The sequence below is a fragment of the Chelonia mydas genome, chromosome 1 (genome assembly GCF_015237465.2).
Source record: "Chelonia mydas isolate rCheMyd1 chromosome 1, rCheMyd1.pri.v2, whole genome shotgun sequence".
In the NCBI taxonomy this organism is placed as follows: domain Eukaryota; kingdom Metazoa; phylum Chordata; order Testudines; family Cheloniidae; genus Chelonia; species Chelonia mydas.
This window is the reverse complement of record NC_057849.1, coordinates 73,574,051-73,593,346: the sequence shown is the minus strand read 5'-3', so window position 1 is coordinate 73,593,346 and position 19,296 is coordinate 73,574,051.

The following is a 19,296-nucleotide window of genomic DNA, read 5'->3' as shown; positions in this document are numbered from 1 at the left end:
ATTCTTCTTTTCAAGAACTGAATGCTTTTTTAAATTGTTCTTAAGATCCAAGGATTTGGGTCTGTGGTCACCTATGCAAATTGGTGAGGACTTTTTCCCAAACCTTCCCCAGGAAGTGGGGTGCAAGGGTTGGGAGGATTTGGGGGGGAAAGATGTTTCCAAACTGGCTCTTTCCTAATAAAATAAACCCGGATAAAACATTTGGTGGTGGCAGTGGAAGTCCAAGGGCAAAGGATAAAATAGTTTGTACCTTGGGGAAGTTTTCACCTAAGCTGGTAAAAGTAAGCTTAGGAGGTTTTCATGCAGGTCCCCACATCTGTACCCTAGAGTTCAGAATGGGGAAGGAACCTTGACAGAGCTAAAAGCTGACAGCTGAGCAAAGATCTGCTGATAACTAATACAGACTTTCTCTTGGGTGACAACCCAAATCAAACAGTTGGCCACTTCCTGAAACTGGGTATCTAATTAGTAAGGAAGAGTATATGTTTGTGTATGTGTTTAAAGATTGCCACAGAATTACAGTATTTGTTCTTGTATTGTAACAGGTTCCAAACAAGATGGTAGTTAAGTAGTTTTGAAACTGAATAAGCTACTATTATTAACTAAGGTTGTAGAACATGTGAATGTTAAAAGCTTCATATCACCTTTTATGTTCTAGGACCTAACTGTATATGTACATAAAATGAGACCAAGTGTGCAAGTTTCTTGAACTGCAGTCAGTCTATAGAGCCTGTCATAAATGCAGGAGTATTAATCAGACCTAGGGGCTAATATAATTAATTAGGAAATAGGGTTAAAAGGGTTAACTATGATAGATCAATTGGGAAGAAGACCTCGGTAAATTAACATAAGTAATTGATCAAATTGTCCTGTGATCTAGTTTGGTTTGTTTTTCCTCTGTGTTAGCAAAGCTGGTATTGATAACCACTTGGCACAAGTGAGGCTCTAGTCTGAGGGACCCATAATCAAAAATGTAGACAAAGTCACCTCCCCAAATCTGTAATTGAGTGTAAGTGTTATTTTCTACTGTGGTTGTGTGACTGGATTCTGAAAACTTGAATGGTTATATTGACTAGTTTTCTAATATACTGTCATAAAAATAAAGGGAAGGGTCAACACCTTTCTGTATACAGTGCTATAAAATCCCTCCTGACCAGAGGCAAAACCCTTTCACCTGTAAAGGGTTAAGAAGCTAAGGTAACCTCGCTGGCACCTGACCAAAATGAATAATGAGGAGACAAAATACTTTCAAAGCTGGAAGGGGGGGGGGCAAAGGGTCGGTCTGTCTGTCTGTGTGATGCTTTTGCCGGGAACAGATCAGGAATGCCGTCTCAGAAACTTCTGCTAAATTAGTAAGTAATCTAGCTAGAAATGTGTTAGATTTCCTTTTGTTTAATGGCTGGTAAAATATGCTGTGCTGAATGGAATGCATATTCCTGTTTTTGTGTCTTTTTGTAATTTAAGGTTTTGCCTTCATGCATAGATTCTCTATGTTTTGAATCTGATTACCCGGTAAGGTATATTCCATCCTGATTTTACAGAGGTGATTCTTTTACCTTTTCTTTAATTAAAATTATTCTTTTAAGAACCTGATTGATTTTTCATTGTTCTTAAGATCCAAGGGTTTGGGACTGTGTTCACCTGTACAAATTGGTGAGGATTTTTATCAAGCCTTCCCCAGAAAAGGGGGTGTAGGGCTTGGGGGGATATTTTGGGGGAAGATGTCTCCAAGTGGGCTCTTTACCTGTTCTTTGTTTAACATGCTTGGTGGTGGCTGCATAGGGTTCAAGGACAAGGCAAAGTTTGTACCTTGGGGAAGTTTTTAACCTAAGCTGGTAAGAAAAAGCTTAGGGGGTCTTTCATGCAGGTCCCCACATCTGTACCCTAGAGTTCAGAGTGGGGAAGGAACCTTGACATATACATAACCAAAGTAGTCCAATACCATGTTTGCCTTCTCATATCCTATACTATTTGTTGCTGTTGTTAAGGATAGTTGATAAAACTCTATCAAATTAAATTTAACTCTTGAGTCTTTTCTTTAGTTAAGCAATCAGAATTAGAAGTACCTTGAGAAAGGTGGCATATGCAATCAATTAAGCAGTTGCTTATACCCCAACTTTCTTACAAATCCAGTAATCTGTACTAGGCAAGAGATCAGATAAAATGACCACAATGGTCCATTCTGACCTTAAAAATTATCTGAATTTTTTTACTGAGTTAAGTGTCCAAAGCACCTTAGGAGCTCCTAAATGCCAAATTTCAGAATAGCAGCTGTGTTAGCCTGTATTCGCAAAAAGAAGAGGAGTACTTGTGGCACCTTAGAGACTAACAAATTTATTTGAGCATAAGCTTTCGTGAGCTACAGCTTACTTGCATCCGATGAAGTGAGCTGTAGCTCACGAAAGCTTATGCTCAAATAAATTTGTTAGTCTCTAAGGTGCCACAAGTACTCCTTTTCTTTTTGCTAAATGCCAAAGTCACTTCTGAAAATGGGACTTCGTGGTTTTGAAAATTTTAGTTCAGCTGTATCGTTAGACACATACATATAAATAGGATGAGTTTTTAATCAGTTGTAGTTCAGAAAGTCAAAGGGAAGTGTTTATATTCTCTAGTCCCTGCATAACACTACCGTGCATAGATGAGTTGTTTGTACTCTGCATAGGTATGAGGATTTGCCCCTATGAATGCTGTAGGGAATATGTTAAAATAAATCATAGCAATTAAATCTGGCTGGTAGTACTAAGTTAAGAATTGTGCTAATAATACATGAATTTTGCTCTAAATTCTTTGCCCCCAGTAAGTCATACACAAAAATAAAATGCATGGGATATTTCCCACAAGAACTTCATCAGTAAATGTTTGTACATGTGTGCAAATATTTAAGCTATCAAATCTGCTTCAGATAATACTAGTAGATATAAATCAGCACTTTCCAAATGTTATGGACTTGATCTTTCAATGTGTTGAGCAGAGGTGATTGAGAATTTTCCAATATATCTTCCCCCACCCCCCATAAAAAAAAAAAGCCACTTTAATGAAACTAAAACTATTTGTGAAACAGAGTTGTGTTCAAATTTCCCGACTCAAAAGAAACATTGACAATTTCAAAACTCATTTCAGTATTTTCATGATGAAAACTTCCTATTTTCTGATTCAAAGTGACTTTTTGTTTGAAGTGCAAGCTAATTTTACTGATTTTTTTTTTAGGTCAAAATCAAAAGGAAGTGTTCCAAAATTGGCCTCTACAAAGCAATTTTTTGTTTTTGAATATTTTAGAGATTTCAATTTTTTGTCCTGATTTGAAGCAGGAAAAGCTTTTGAACTCTTGAAAATATTCATGGGATGGAATTCACGTGCAGAACTTGTTTTGAGCAACTCATCATACATTGCTTTCATTATTTATTTATATATATATAAATATATATACACACACACTCGTCATAGTCTATATGCTTTTAATAAGTATTATTGTTATTAGTGCACTGAAGAATCCCTGATATGGATAATAAATATTTTGCCCTGATTCATATTTAACCATTTTAACTTTGCATTCTATTTTGAAGTGTAAGACAATTAAAACAATGTATCCATAGACCGTTATGTGGTCTTTCAGAAATGTATTAACTTTCCCAAAGGTTGATTATAAATAATTTTCTAATAAATAGCACTGCAAGAATTAATTCCCAATTAAGTATTTATTACGGAAAAAACTTCTTCTAAAAATCCACTAACTTTATGAAGGAGTCTTCTACCGAGTCTGTCATCTTTGCATTTATACTGGCCAAGATATGGGCCTCCTGTTCATTAGCTGTCCCTGCACTCACATGTATTTGCACCTTCAACAGTGTAGACAAATTGGTGAGTTTAGATTAGTGACAGAGGCTACATTATAGTATTAGACTCATGGCAGTGGAAACAAAACAATTTTTGTTGAATTATGCACTACAAAGGAGAAAACGGGTTGTCTATGGTTCTGACTTGCTTTAAAGTATGTCCTCATTTTGAAATGCGAACCCTAAACTTATGTGTTATTCCTAGGATAGCACATATTTTAATAGATAATCTTGTCCTGTTTGCTCTTTTTCTTGATTTGCAACCAGCCTATGTTGCATCACTCCCCCCAGCTCTATATTTTGCATGAATGGGCTATAGAGTTAATATATAACATACCATTAGTGCAATAAATATATGTAAATGCATAAGAATTAACAAAAAAAACCCAGACCTGAAACATAAGAGTAAATCTAATAAGAACAGATGGATCTCTGAGATAAAATAATTGCCAACCCTCATACACAATGGCAGTAGGATCAATATACCTTACAGAAATAAAAAAAACCCTCTAATTCCATGGGGATAAGGATAGCTCTGTCTTATCTCTTGCAGGAAAGATCAGGTCTTGGGTTCTTTCAGATAAGCAATTCCCCACTGCAACTTCCGTACCAGTCCATATTAGGTGGAACTAATTACATATTTACTTTATGTTCATAATACCTAGCAAACAACTTATTTATATTAGGCTTAATTTTAACATTTGTAAATGTCTATGGATGCTGATCTTTTACCTATATATCTATATATATCTATATCTATATCTATATATAAATAAATAAATAAAAATAGTATTATACTTCATTTGCTGTTCATGAAAAAAGAAGGACCAAACACTGGCTTGAGACAGGCATTGTATAGACAGATTGCCCAGTAATTTAAACACATGTTGCCAGCAGACCTGAGCATTAACCAACAATAGCCTGGCTTTTTCACTCATTGGGTCTTTCTCCAGGAAAGTCCAACAGGCATAATGAACTGTGGCAAGATGTGATGGTTTTATATGAGCCAATAGGAACCAGGTTAAGGCTTCCAACTCCCCCTCACTTATGACCCTGAGCCGGAGTCCGGTCTCAAGAAGTAAATGGTTGCTGCACTAACTAGTTCCCATCTAAGCAAAGTTTCCTGCATGATTGCCTGTGCTTGCATGATCACACACTGTTGCTCAAATGAGACAGCCATAGCCACATTTTCTGCAGCCTTGGATGGTATTCACAACTATTACTCTGTATGTGTCAAACAGAGGCAATGGAAGTCATTTTTTATACTTTATGCATAGTGAATCAGTACATCTTTTTCTAACTGAGGCTGGTGAGAGTAGAGACACTGATTGTATCACTAAGCAGTCAAACTATATGGAGATTTGCCCTAGTGCATCAAAGTATGCTGCTGGCATTGTGTAAGATACAGGCCTTGATGCTCTTTTGTCTCTGACATTTTTTGATTGAGTTGCTTCCTCCTCTGTGGCATAAGTTAATAAGCATATTTAACTAATTAGAGAGACAGGGTGGGTGAGTTAATATCTTTTATTGGACTGTGATGGGGTTGCTCTACTAAACAGTAGACGTCGCCACCTCCTGGTGGTTCTGGGGATTAGCTTCGTCAGGCCAACACTCCTTTCAGCAGTTACACCTTATCTGTTTCCCTTCTGCAGCCCCTCTCTCAGTCCAAAAACCACAGCATCCTCTTCATGACTCAGCCCTCCAGCCTGGTCCCTATCATGGGTTCCCCTTTGGGATGGGATGGAGTGCGTGGAGAAAGGGGAAGTGTATCAAGGTTCCTGCTCTCCAGCAACCTCCTGCTTCATTGCCTCACAGTGGCAAGCAGGGGAACCCCGGGCCAACCATCTGCTCTAGGTTCTGGCACAGGGACCCCCTCTGCAGCAGCCAAGATCCATTCCATACACCTTGCTGCCTTTCCCTGAGCCACTTCCATACCTCCTGGCCCTCCCAACTCCTCTAGGTTTGCCAGTCTCTTCACTACCTCCACCTAGGGCGTAACTTTAGACAACTCATATCTGCAGCCCCCAGACATGTCTCTCTTGTCCCAGGGAGTGAATGCAGACTTCTCCCTGCCACCTTTTCTGCTTCCAATTTTGTAGAAGCCTCCCCTGCCCCTCAGAGGTGAGCTTCTCTCTAATTAACTGCCTTCTTCCTATAGCTTCCCTGTTTGCAACCTAATTAGGTGATTGGGTCCACCTGGCCTAATTCAGCTCTTGCATGGATAGTGAATTGAGCACACCCCATCACATGGGCTAACTTCTTTTATTGAACCAAGAAGTTGGACCAATAAAAGATATTACCTCACTCACTTTGTCTCTAACACCCTGGGACCAACATGGCATATTTAACTCATGTTTCACAAAATTCATTTCATATTACAGTCCATCACTTGCATCCACAAGGAATTGTTTTCACACAATTGTATCCAGAAAGAATAACTTGCAGGCTCGGAATTGGAAACACAAAAAAGGAGGCAGAATTTAAAAACAAAAAACAAACAAACAAAAATAGCTTATGACTTACCTGGGACTGGTCTGTAAAATGTACATCTTCATATTAAAGTGTTCCAGCAGTTATACTTCCGTGCAACACTCCCCTGACATTCTTATCAGGATGTTGTTAGAAAAATAAAACTCACAACTTGGTTTTTAGTACAGGTTTGCTAAAGATGGTTACCCATGCTTTAATGGTTTTGTTAAACATCCTCAGGGACTCATGATCATCTTGAAATTTCAGCTCTTTAATTCATTTTACATTTTTAAACTCTATTTTTTTTTTTGAGGGGGGAATTTAAAGATCAGTTTTGATTGCAGCTGATGATTTTAAAATAGTGGAATTAATTGTGATGTTTTGGAGCAGCCCAGACATTTTGTTATCCTGAAGAACCTTGTGTAGCAGTAACTTTAAAATTCCCAATTGTTTTGGCATCAGATAGACTGTTCAAATTATTTATGATTTATAAAGAAAATTCTCTGTGTCCAGCTGCTGTGGGTGCTGGACCCTCCTCCCTCTCCATTTTGTCAGGGACAGTTTTAGTAAAAATCACAGACAGCTCACAGGCTTCTGTGAATTTTTGTTTATTGCCCGTGACCTTTCTGTGATTTTTACTAAAAATATCCATGACAAAATCTGAGCCTTAGTCATAGTCGGATGGATCCCCAAAGAAAAGGTCAGCAGAAAGACCTTGCCCTTTGTCAGGCTGTCTGGAGTGGCTTACGGGCATGCATGCCAACCTCAGGGCAGACTGTCTGGAACGGAGCACAAACCCCAAACTGGCTGTATGTTCTATAAATAGATTTTACAAACCAAATATTAAGTGTGAACTCCTAAAGCACTATAACAATCTTAACATGGAACCTCAGACAGTCCTCTTGTGCACTCTGGTCTATGTTGATACACAGGCAAGCTTTTATTTGTGAGAGATGGTCCCTTACACCACAAAAACAAACAAACAAAAACAATATTCAGGTTACTCCTAGTCCCACAGGACCAGTCACATACCTCAGGTCAATTATACCCTGGGTCTCTCAAAAAGAACGCATGTAGCCAATCCTGTAATAAACGAAAGTTTTATTATGTACAAAGTTAAAACAGATAAAAGTACACTCAAATGAGTTAGGCTATGTCTACACTAGCATTTTTTTGTCAGTAAAAACCCTGACCAACATAAGTTTCAACAACAAAAGTGCCGGTGTGGACAGCACTATGTCAGCGGGAGAGAGAGCTGCTACAAAGCAGCCCTTACAGTGGCGCAGCTGCAGCAGTACAGCTGTGCTGCTGTAAGGTCTGTAGGGTAGACACAGACTTACGTTTAGATTCCAGAAGATAACAGAATCTTCTATAAAAGTGGTTCTCAAACTAGGGCCGCCACTTGTTCAGGGAAAGCCCCTGGTGGGCCAGGCCAGTGTGTTTACCTGCTGCGTCCGCAGATTCAGCAGATTGCGGCTCCCACTGGCCATAGTTCGCCTCTCCAGGCCAATGGGGGCTGTGGAAAGCGGCGCGGGCTGAGGGATTTGCTTGCCGCCCTTCCTGCAGCCCCCATTGGCCTGGAGCAGTGAGTGGGAGCTGCGTGGGAGCCGCGATTGGCCGAACCTGCGGACGCAGCAGGTAAACAAACCGGCCTGGCCTGCCAGGGGCTTTCCCTGAACAAGTGGCAGCCCTAGTTTGAGAACCCCTGTTCTATAAGAAGCAAATCCTATATGTTCTTTAGGGCTAACCTAGGCAAAACAGCTTATGCTTAGTGATTCTAGCCCCTTTAGAGTCCAAGCAGCATAAAGATCAATGTTTCTCCTTGTCAGATTTTTATCCCCTTCTCCCCAGAGCCCAAATTGATGGGATAAGCACTCCCTGTTCCTTGAGGGAATGAAGAGTGCAATTAACAAAGTATTTTTTTTTCTTTTGATGTATCCAAATGGCTCCTTTGGTCTCAAAGGCCTTCTCACTGGGACAGAGCCTAACGTCTTCGGTAGGAAGCTAGCATTTGCATTAGCGAAGACTTCTTTCCTGTTTGATGAGTTACACAATTATAGAAGTTTACAATGCAAATATTGCCTATTGCTTTATAACATGGGGTACAGACAAGGAAACTAATACATAAAGCATCCTACAAGCTATTCATAAGATCTAAACACCAAACACTGTCTTACAACTCTAACAATACTAACATACAGGTGAGCCAGCTATGCATTTGTCAGTGTTCAGTGAGGCCTGGGGCCTTTGCATGAACTGGCACCTGGTCTGCTAGCATCTCACCTTTTCTCTCATCTGCTCTGGATCCGTAAGAGGGAAGCTATCCTCTGCCAGCTGCCAGGTGATGTGTTTTTGGCACCTCTTCTCATCTCGAAGGCATAGATGAAGAGGGAGCAATGATCCACCTCCTGAAGGACCAGACAAAAGCACCCCAGGCCCAATCATTCTCAAGGGCCCAGAGCTAATCCCATGTCTCCCAACATAGCCTGCAACAGAACAGATTCTCAAGGTTGGCAGCTAGGCACATGTCCAGCGCCACAACTGCTTCATTGCCACATCCCTTCTCCAGCTGGTCCCCCAGGTGTAGTCATGGCAACAGAGCCTCAGTGCACCTCCGTCACATCCCATCATCTCTGCGTCAAGGGAAAGGTGCGCCTCTGCCCTTGCCAGGCCAGCCAAAGCTCCCAGAATGTCTCCAGAAAAGCCAATATCAACTAACAAGCAGTTATTAAAATGCCAGTTGGATGGGCTCAGCTATTCAGGAATGAGGGAGATTTCCCAATGACTAAATGATGGTCTGAGAAAGAGGTCATCCAAATGTCAGGAGTGGGTCCCTGAAAAGTGAAAACAGGAAATGTAGAGAGAGAGAGAGGCACAACTGAGCAACCTGGACAAAGACAAAATTGAAGGAAGTGACATCATCTGAGTTCTGGTTGTGCCAAACCAGAGAGTGACATACAAGAATCCACCTAGATTCCCGCTCGTGGTGGCCTAATACCTCTGATTCCCAAAGCAGTCCTTCACTTTAAGGATAGTATTAAAATCCAAAGCAATCATGAAGATCCAATGTGCCGAGGAAGGCAAATGCCTGCCAATGGAAGTACAGCTGCTCCAGGCCTGGCAGCAGGTCACGAACATTGAAAGGTTTAAAAGCAGCCCCTCTGTATGCATCCAGAGGTGCAGAAAGTGATCTGGCACAACTGTGGCAACCCCCAACAGTTTGGGCCATGGTTCCAGAGAGAACAGGGTTGCCACCCCACCTAATAACATCATAAGGTAGCTAAAATACACCCCAGTCCCTGCTAGGTTCAGTGGCCAGATTGGTGCGAGTGTCCTGCAGGGAAAAAAAAAAAAAAAAAGATTACCACCTCCCAAAGGTAAGAAATTATATGGCACCTCCAGAGATTCACCCTACAACCACCGATGTTTAAGGTGGCAAAGATGGTACCATTCCTTTGGAATTCAGCTGAGGATCCTCACAGATAGTGGCATCCCCTGCACCAAGCAGCAACCCATGCTCCATCCCATAGTTAAGCAGAGCGGTATGGAAGACAGGGCCCTGCAGATACTGTTTAGAACACCATCATGTGGCCCCTTTGTCTTCCTTAGAAAGGCCCTCACAGAGTTGAGAATAAGATGAAAATCTCCCCTTCCAATTGGGAGTGAGCTGCACCCTTCTCCCGGAGGTGTGAGCAGCCTCAAGGAACAGACATGGCTTGTCCCATGACAGAGTGGGGGAACGAGAAATCCGTAGGCCTGAGTCCACAGACTCACAATCATCCTCAGTTAAACATCCCACATCATCTGCGTTCTGACTCCCAGAGAGGGACAACTCTCCCACTGACCAATGTGGAGGTCTGGAGCAGCACTTCCAAAACTACCTGGTGCACCCCATTTCCCGAAGACAGGCAAAGGGAACACAGCAGTCCCAGAGGGAGAAGGAGGGAAGACACAACAAATACCACCTCCTGGGACTCATCCTCAAATGACAATGGGGGGATTTCCCCAGGAGTAGCAGATAAATGAGAGGATCCAGCCCCCTACCCCGAGCAAAACCTCTTTAAGGGCAAAACAACCATGGCAGACTCAACAGAAGTATGGGACCCTTTGTCATCAGCTCCAAAACCACCTCAGCAGCTCCTATGTCTACCACGCAATGGGCCCTGTGCCCATCACCCCAGCATCGCTATCCCCCCTGGTCGGCTTACAGTCCCCAAGCCCCAGAACTTGAATGGGTTCCCAGCCTAGCTGCTAGACCTCAGAGGAGAAAACCGCCAAAAGCCTTGCACCTGGCTGCTTGGTGCTAGCCAGTGCCACCTCCACCAGGGACTTGTCATACAAAAGGTTCCATCATGTGCTGGGCTGGGACCAAGGCTGAGGCATGCCCCCAAAGTGGGGGCAGGGTCCTGGGCAAGAGGAGACTGGGGGGGGGGGGGGGCACCATAACATCCATCTTTAACACAGAGAGTGGGAATATGGTAGTCTCCACCTGGATTAGCTGGTGTCAGACCCAGCACCTTAATTTCCCCAAAATGTCTGGGAGGCCCCTACTCACAGTCCAGCCCACCACCAACAGAGGAAGAAATCTCAACTTTAACACAAACCAGGGGGACAGATGTAATGGTCATGGGGGTTCCTGCTGGCAGATTCTTCCACTACACGCACCTCTGGTAGACAGAAACAATGACAATAATGTTAACCCCTTCCTCCTCAGCCAGTTCCACCCTCGGAATTTTCCCAGAGGTCATTAAATGGGGCACAGCAGCATCACCACTCACCACACCAGGAATGGAAAGGGGAGGCCTCTTCCAAATCAGAGGGAAGCTGCTGCACCCCAGCCTTATGCTTAGGATTAGTTCTGTGCCTGCCCCCTGATGCCATAGCCCAAGCAACACTATCAGGGTTAGGGCTGCAATGCAGGGGCCAGTAGTAGCACCTTAGGGGCCATGTTTCCTCTTATAAGAGGTCACTCTCCCTCTTCTCCTGCTGCCACATACACCTCCAAGGACCTCAGTAGTGGGTTGTCAATGGGGTCCACCTGCTTGGCTGGGTGCAATAGGGGGACCATCCCTGGCACTTGAGTGGGATCAGACAGAGTACTTGGGGAGAAGGGACACCCTCATAAGTTGCATTGATGGTGAATCTGTTCTTGTCCTTCTGTGATTCAGAGGGTCTGGGGAGGACCTGACTTCTCCTTATGCCAGGCCATAAGCATATGGCCTCGTTCCTGGCACAGGAAGTGCCTTGCATCCCTCAATGAGTAATGGACCCTATATAAAGGTCCCCTGGAAGAGCACCATGAAGGACCTTTATGCCTAACATGTTCTGCCACCAGTTGGATGTTAACCTGGAGGTGGAAAGATTGTATGTGTTGAAAGCTCAGGTCCTTACACCTTAAGGCGAGAGTGATTATGGGAAAGATCAGTCTCCCAGAATGGGCGGGGAGGGGATAATGTCCATACAGGGGAGAAAAGGCTACACAAAGCTAACACCCACCCTGGTCCCCAGGCCCTCCAGCAGATCAAGAGGGTCAAAGACACCCTCCCACACACACTGAAACTCCCTCTCAACCACCTCCTACATGATGGCCTCTGTGACAAGAAAGAAGACCACCTTGCCATACATTGTAGAGGCTGCCTCAAAGGCCATGCTCCCCCTTCTCCAATGCCCACACATATATTTCCTTGTGGAGCAAGGTGGCCACTAGGAGGCAACAAACACTGTGACTCCTGGTGAGGATGGGGAAGGGGCCGCAGATGTCATGAGTGAAATTAGTGGAGGTTGCGACAGATGGTGATTTTGTAGATGTTAAATTAGCCACAGCATATGCCTGGGTTCCCTGGGGAGTAGGGCCTACAGGGCTGGTTGAAGGCCTACCACATGAAAGAAAGAAGATACCTTCAGCAGCCTTCTTCTTGATAGGTTCCTTGCCTTTGCCCTGAAACGTGATAAGTAATGGTGGGGCCCTATTGAGGGGAGTATCCAAAGGTGAGGCAAAAACACTGCTGGGGAACTTCCTGTACCCCTTTTCCCCTCCCCAGCTCCACCACCAACTGGGACAGAGCCTCATGAAGTAGAGAAATCTGCCATGGCAGCAACTGAAAAGTGTGTGTGGGAGGGAACACTCACACCCCCATTAGCAGCAGAAACCAAACAAAAAAGGGAGAAAAGGAAACACCAGCTGAAAACAATGGGAATTCATTAGGTATCCACCCCTCCTGGTTGTACTTTTGAGGAAGAGGAAGGCAGGGACCAAAAAAAAAAAAAGTGGGAAAGCAGGAGCCAAAAACAGTGAGGGAAAAAGGGAAGGGGACTCCTTGGGCAGAGGCTGACAAGGCTGAAAGAGTGTTGGGGGAGAAAGGAGTCAGAAGGGATCTTGTCTGCCCAGCTGAGAGGGAGAGGAAGGGCAGGAGCAAATGATGAGGGTAGGGACACAAAAACAACAACACTCAAACAAACAGAGCAACCCACCACAGGAAGGAAAGGAAACCATCAAACAAACCAAAGAAACAAAATGGAGGGGAGGACTCACCACAATCTGGAGATGAGGACAATGGAGAAAGGCTTCTGCTGCCAGAGTGGAACCAAGTTGGCAGAGGAACCAATTAAAGCAGACAGGCTAATTAGGACACCTGGAGCTGATTAAGAAGCTGCTAGAATCAATTAAGACAGGAAGGCTAATCAGGACACCTGGTTTAAGAAGGATGCGCAAGGAACTGAGAGTGAGAGGGTGTGCTGCTGGAGGACTGTTGAGTACAAATGCTATCTGGCATCAGGAGGAAGGTCCTGTGATGAGGATACAGAAGGTGTTGGGAGGAGGCTATGGGGAAGTAGCCCAGGGAGTTGTAGCTGTCACACAGGTGTTCATGAAACCCTGTAGACAGCTGTGATCCACAGGGCCCTGGGACGGAACCCAGAGTAGAGGGCAGGCCCGGGTTCCCCCCCATCCCCCCAACTCCCTATTGGATACAGGAGGTGTTGACTGTGGGTCCCACCAGAGGGGAAGGTCCCTGGCCTTTCCCCCGACCCACTAGGTGGATGAGCAGAGACTGCAGGGATTGTTCTTCTTCCTTTTCCCCATGCTGGCCAGTGATGAGGTTAGCTGAGTGAACTGCAGGTTTGAGCCACTAGCAAAAGTGGCCAAACTGAGGGTTGCCGTGAATCTCTGAGGTGAGCAAATCCACCAATAAGCGCAGGACCCAACAAGGTAGAGGCGGAACTTTGTCACACTTTTTTTGAGATGGGTTGACCACATCTGCATACAGTATTCAAGATGTGGGCATACCATGGACTTATAAAGTGGCAATATAAAATTTTCTGTCTTATTATCTATCCCTTTCTTAATGATTTGCAACATTCTGTTTGTATTTTTGACTGCCGCTGCACATTGAGCAGATGTTTTCAGAGAACTATCCAAAAGGACTCCAAGATCTCTTTCTTGAGTGGTAGCAGCTAATTTAGACCCCTTCATTATATATATATATATATATATATATATATATATATATATATATATATAGTTGGGATTATGTTTCCAATGTTCATTACTTTGCATTTATCACCATGAATTTCATTTGCCATTTTTGTGCCCAGTCATTCAGTTTTGAGAGATCCTTTTGTAGCTCTTTGCAGTCTGTAGTGAGATGCTGGGTGAGAGAAAAGAGGTGTCAGTCACCTGAGAATTCACAGACCCTGCTTCGAAACCACTGGGGTCATGACACTGGGCTGGGTGCAAAATCACACATTTTAAAAATATTGCTTAAAAACACAGGCAGAGGAGTTAAACCACCAGAATTTGTTTCTGAGAAATGCTGAGGACCTCAAAGGAATGATTCCCCAGTGAAATGAAGTCCTCTGTTGCCAAGCTGCAATGCTTTTTCTATCTATGCTTCGAAGTCAAGTATTGCTTAGCATATTATGAAAAAGAAAAATCAAATATTGCCAGGAAAAAAATGCAGTTTTCAACAGCTGCAACACATTTTTGACTGCAGTACTCACAATGTACTATTATATGGTTTATTCACAGGACTCTGAAATCAGGGCAGGAAGTTTCATGTAGAGTATTGATAGACAGTGATTTTAGCTCCATATTCTGTCAAGCCAACTTCATGCAATTCAGTAACAGATGATTTCTTATCAATTGCATCCATCAGTGTGCCAATTAGTAACAGAATAGAAGGCCCCAGATGATATGGATTCCTGTCTAAAAGCAAGATGGATTGAATTTGTTCTTAATGTTCTTGACTGCCAGCAGCATCTAAAATATATTTAATAGTTTTGCTAAGCAGCAGAGGAACAAATTATGTGAAGAATGTGTGAGAAGTGTGAACATTGCAGGTGCCTTCTCCTGAGATGCAACTCATTTTTAAGGAGAGGTTAATAGAAACTGGATACACACTGATCAACACTTATTTGGAAGACAGAAAATCACAGTGCATAAATGGAGAACCAACAGCTACATCTCCAAGATAAAATCCTTCAGTAATATTAAGGGCTGGATTGTGCTTGGCTTTGCATGGGTGGGGAAGAGGGAGAGTTTGTGATTAGCACACCCCCCACCACACCCTCCATTTAGGGGCTAGACACAATCTACTGGAGGAGCAAAGGCACTGTTCTTTGCTAAAACCATCTGTAGCTATCTAGGGATGGCAAGATGACTAGGCCACAGCCCCACATCCACCACACCAGTCATAGTGAGGTAGCACATGCTATTGCAAGAGTAGCACCTGGCAGAGCCACAGAATCCACTCCACAGGAGGAATACTGGCCTTCAGCAGAGGCTGTTGCTAAAAAGCCACAGTCGTGCCCTGATATGGGAGGAGAGAGAATTGCTGCAGCACCCAATTTGGATGTAACAATGGCATGTGAAAAAAAAGTTAGAAAGGAAGAATTCAGAAACTATGGTAAAACTGACACAACCACAATGAGACATTCAATTAGATTACATTTAAAACTGATAAAAGATAAATTATCTTTACACACCGCATAATTAACTTTTGGAACTCATGACCACAAGGTATGGATATGAATTATAAGAACACTAGAATAACATTGGATAGTCTTGATTTTGTTGTTGTTGTTTTGATTTTAACTACAGTATATCCCACAGTGGCAAGGACATTGGCTTAATGAAGTACAGTAATACCTTATCTTGACATCATCTATATTTTTTCTGATTGTACAAAGCTGAAGGACCCAGCAGCATAGATATACCAGAGCAAATATTTATGCATTTACAACAGGGAACCTCGTGTTGTAATAAATAATTGGCCATTAGATTTGGAACAGTTAACTGTATCCAAGAGACAACAAGAAAGAAGACTGTGGGCTAACCTACTGTCCAGTATTGAACTGGAGTATATGTTTATGTAGGTACATATTCCTTTTACAGTGTATTATCTTGGATTCTTCTGTTGGTGAATTTCTGCACATCCTCCACACACACATAAGCCACAGAATTATACTATAGAACAGGTGTAAAGAAATTACCATACAACTACAGAAGCGTGAAACAAAAAGCAATTGATCTGACCGCCTCACCACCATAAGTACAACAGCCGTCTGCAAGTGGGTCCCTCATTTTCCATTTTTTAATTTTAATATAGGTGGCAAGCTTAGGTGAATGATAAATGTAATCTTTTTCCTTTGTCTTTCTGCAGAGTATAGATTACAATTGTTACAGTTTTTATAACAGATGATTACATGTTCAAACTATTCTTTTTATTACAAAGTGAAGAAAGGATATCAGTATGGGAAATAAAAAAAACATCCATCAATTTTGCACAATGTTTTGACTGCAAGAGCATGACGCTTCAGCTCAAGATTGTAATCATGAATTTAAAAACAGAATTATGCTATTAAGGCTATTCAGCTCCTTTTTATATACTTAACCTTGAAAACACTGATATAAAATGAATATTTTCCCTGAAGGTTACAAAAGGAGCTTTTTGTCACTGTAGATTATTCATTGCAAAAGGACGATATAAATGCAATAATAAATGGCAAAAATTAAGTTGATTCAATACTAAGTTTGAATAGCCAAGCACCAAAGTGTTAGGAAATACCAATATTAATGCTGAATGACTCTGTCCTCTTGGGTGTATGAACAAAAATACCACGTTTATATGATCACATTATCTCTCAAATAATAGTGCAATCCAATTATTTTCCTACAACTTCATATTCATGTGTACCAGTATTTGGAGTTACACCCTGTAGTACCCTGCATATACATGGAAATCACTGATAGGAGAGGTAGATAATAGAACCATTGTGGAACTGCAGTGAAAAAGGGAACTGCAGGAGGGAAAAGAAAATACTAATGGTGCAGAGAAAGAGGCATCAAAATGTTTTACCTCCTCTTTATTTTTATTTCAAGGTAATTCAGGGTATTCAACATTATGGCTGAGACTATAAATGCAATAACGTCTATTCAAAGTTCTCACAGCAGCCAAGATTGGACTGGACATCTGATATATGTTCTGGCATAATATTTAACAGTATATACTATGAATACTGTGGCCTTGATGGTCAACAGTTAGTGACTAACATTAATCTCCTAAATTCATGTTTGGACATCTAAATAAGTGACCTGATTTTCAAAGATGAAGCACACCAGATACTTCTACTGACTTCATGTGGCAGAGAGCCCTGACTTAGACCTCCTGCTATCACACTGACCTCAGCAGAGGTGGAGATAATGTAATTAAGATCAGAATCTGATTAAGAGAGTTGAAGCAATTTATCTGGGATTTAGCAGCTACATCCAAGCTTGGAGTTGAGGATTCCTGCCTGTTGGAGTCCCACGAACCTCTCCCAAGTCTGTTTGCTGGGATACGTGCAGGTTCCCTGGTTTAGCCTTGCTTGCCCACATACAGCTCCCATTGATTTCAGTGGAAGCCCCCTGGGAGTGCTGAGGTCAGACTTGTTCCCTTACAACTACATAGTGAATACAGTTCCATTCTTGCTCAGTTCAAACCTGATATTAAGTTGAATTACTAAAAAAAACAGCAAGTGTTTCTCCCCCCCAAGCAGCTAACTAAGGAATTAAATTGAATTTGATTTCCAATTGGGAAGACATTTGTGCCCTTCATAAAAGATTCATCAATATCATTTAAGCTTTGAGGAGTTATCAAATACTGAGACCACATTTGGTTCTTTTCCTTGTGATGCACAATATTCTTTCCTTCATATTGTATACATGTTTACTGTTGTTACTTCCTTTTTCATTTTGCTCAAGACTAAGACTTAATTTAATCTTCTGAATTCGGAAGACAAGGCAGCTCCCCAATGGATCAGTTTATCTGTGCATTATGTATGTAGAAAGAAAGCTAACATAATAAAATTGTTGAAGCGTGCAAGTTAAGGCAGTGGCCTTGCTGAAATCTTGAGAATTTTAGGTCACTGGAGACTTAGTTAAAGCTGATGGATTAGCAATGAAGTATTAATAAGGTAAATACTGCTGTTTGTCCTTTTTGTTTATATGTACTGTTGGAGAGACGCCGTTAACAAGAGTGCTTTCCTATAATTGTGAGGCCATGCTACTGTTTTGTTCTATAATAAGACAGTCAGTTACTTCAGCTTTTAGAGGTTCATAATACCTCAATGTACATAAAACATAAAATTACATTAAATGATCCAAGTGCTTTCTTGGAAAATGAGTAAAATTGCACCACTGCATTGTAGTTCATAATATAAAATGCAGGGAAATAAAATGAGAATCATTTGAACCAGTTGGATTATTTGAGGTTATATCTACTGGTACAGTCAGGTTGTTAATATAAAGCCTGGAGAAAACAGCTAAAAGTCACCATTAAACCTGAATTGTCTGCATTTATATCTAGTCATATTTCTATGAAGATAAATGATTGTCCAAAGAAATGTTTAGGAGTTCTTCACATAACATCAATGTATAAAAATTGTGGGGTATGAAAATTTATGACTCAATTGTGCAATAATTATTTCTGATGCTGAATATTTAATTTAAGTGAGTGACTTATTGTAGTCCATGCACTTAAGAACTTCCCTGGGTTATCACAAACATTTATTTGTTTCAGAGTAGCAGCCGTGTTAGTCTGTATTCGCAAAAAGAAAAGGAGTACTAGTGGCACCTTAGAGACTAACCAGTTTATTTGAGCATAAGCTTTCATGAGCTACAGCATCCAATGAAGTGAGCTGTAGCTCACGAAAGCTTATGCTCAAATAAATTGGTTAGTCTCTAAGGTGCCACTAGTACTCCTTTTCTTTTTGCAAACATTTATTTGTATCTCATTTCCTCCTCTGTAAAAGGTGGAAATAATTATTTTCACAGGAATGTGAAAATAAAATCATTGACATATATGGCTCAGCCATAGAAGAACCTAAATAAAGAAAATTTAATCAGGGGAAAAAACAAAACAATTCAGCCCCCCGATCAGAAGTACCCAACCAGCCCACTACTGTTTTCACTTCCTCAAAAGCCTATGAAAATTGCTGAGCTACGCAACATGCCCAGGGATGAAAGTAACTGAGGACACCGGGGCGGCTGATGCAGATGGCTACAGAAGAGTGACAGAAGACAGATATATTAGCCCCAGGTTAAGCGGGTCCTTTTAAATCACCGGCCCCTTTGGCCCTCCCCCCACCTGTCGGTGGCCGAGGGGGGCAAAAGGGGCAGGAACATTAAAGCGCTGCCACGGAAAAGGACCGTCCTTAAAGCAGTGCCCCAGCAGCTCTTTAATGTCCCTGCCCCTTGTGCCTCCCCTGTCGGCAGCCCTGCCGGTATGGACTCTACCAGCAGGGCCACCAACGGGGGAGGCAAAAGGGCTGTGGCAGTGCTTTAATGTGGGCTGGGTACGGGCCAGTGCGGGTTCTTACTGATATGCCGTACCAGCCCATACCGGCTCACTTTCACCCCTGAACGTGCCCTAAAGACCTGATTTGTAGGCTCTTTCAAACCAAGGTTGGAGGGCAGAGGATCACAATGCTCTTCAAAGATGACATATATCCATTTCTC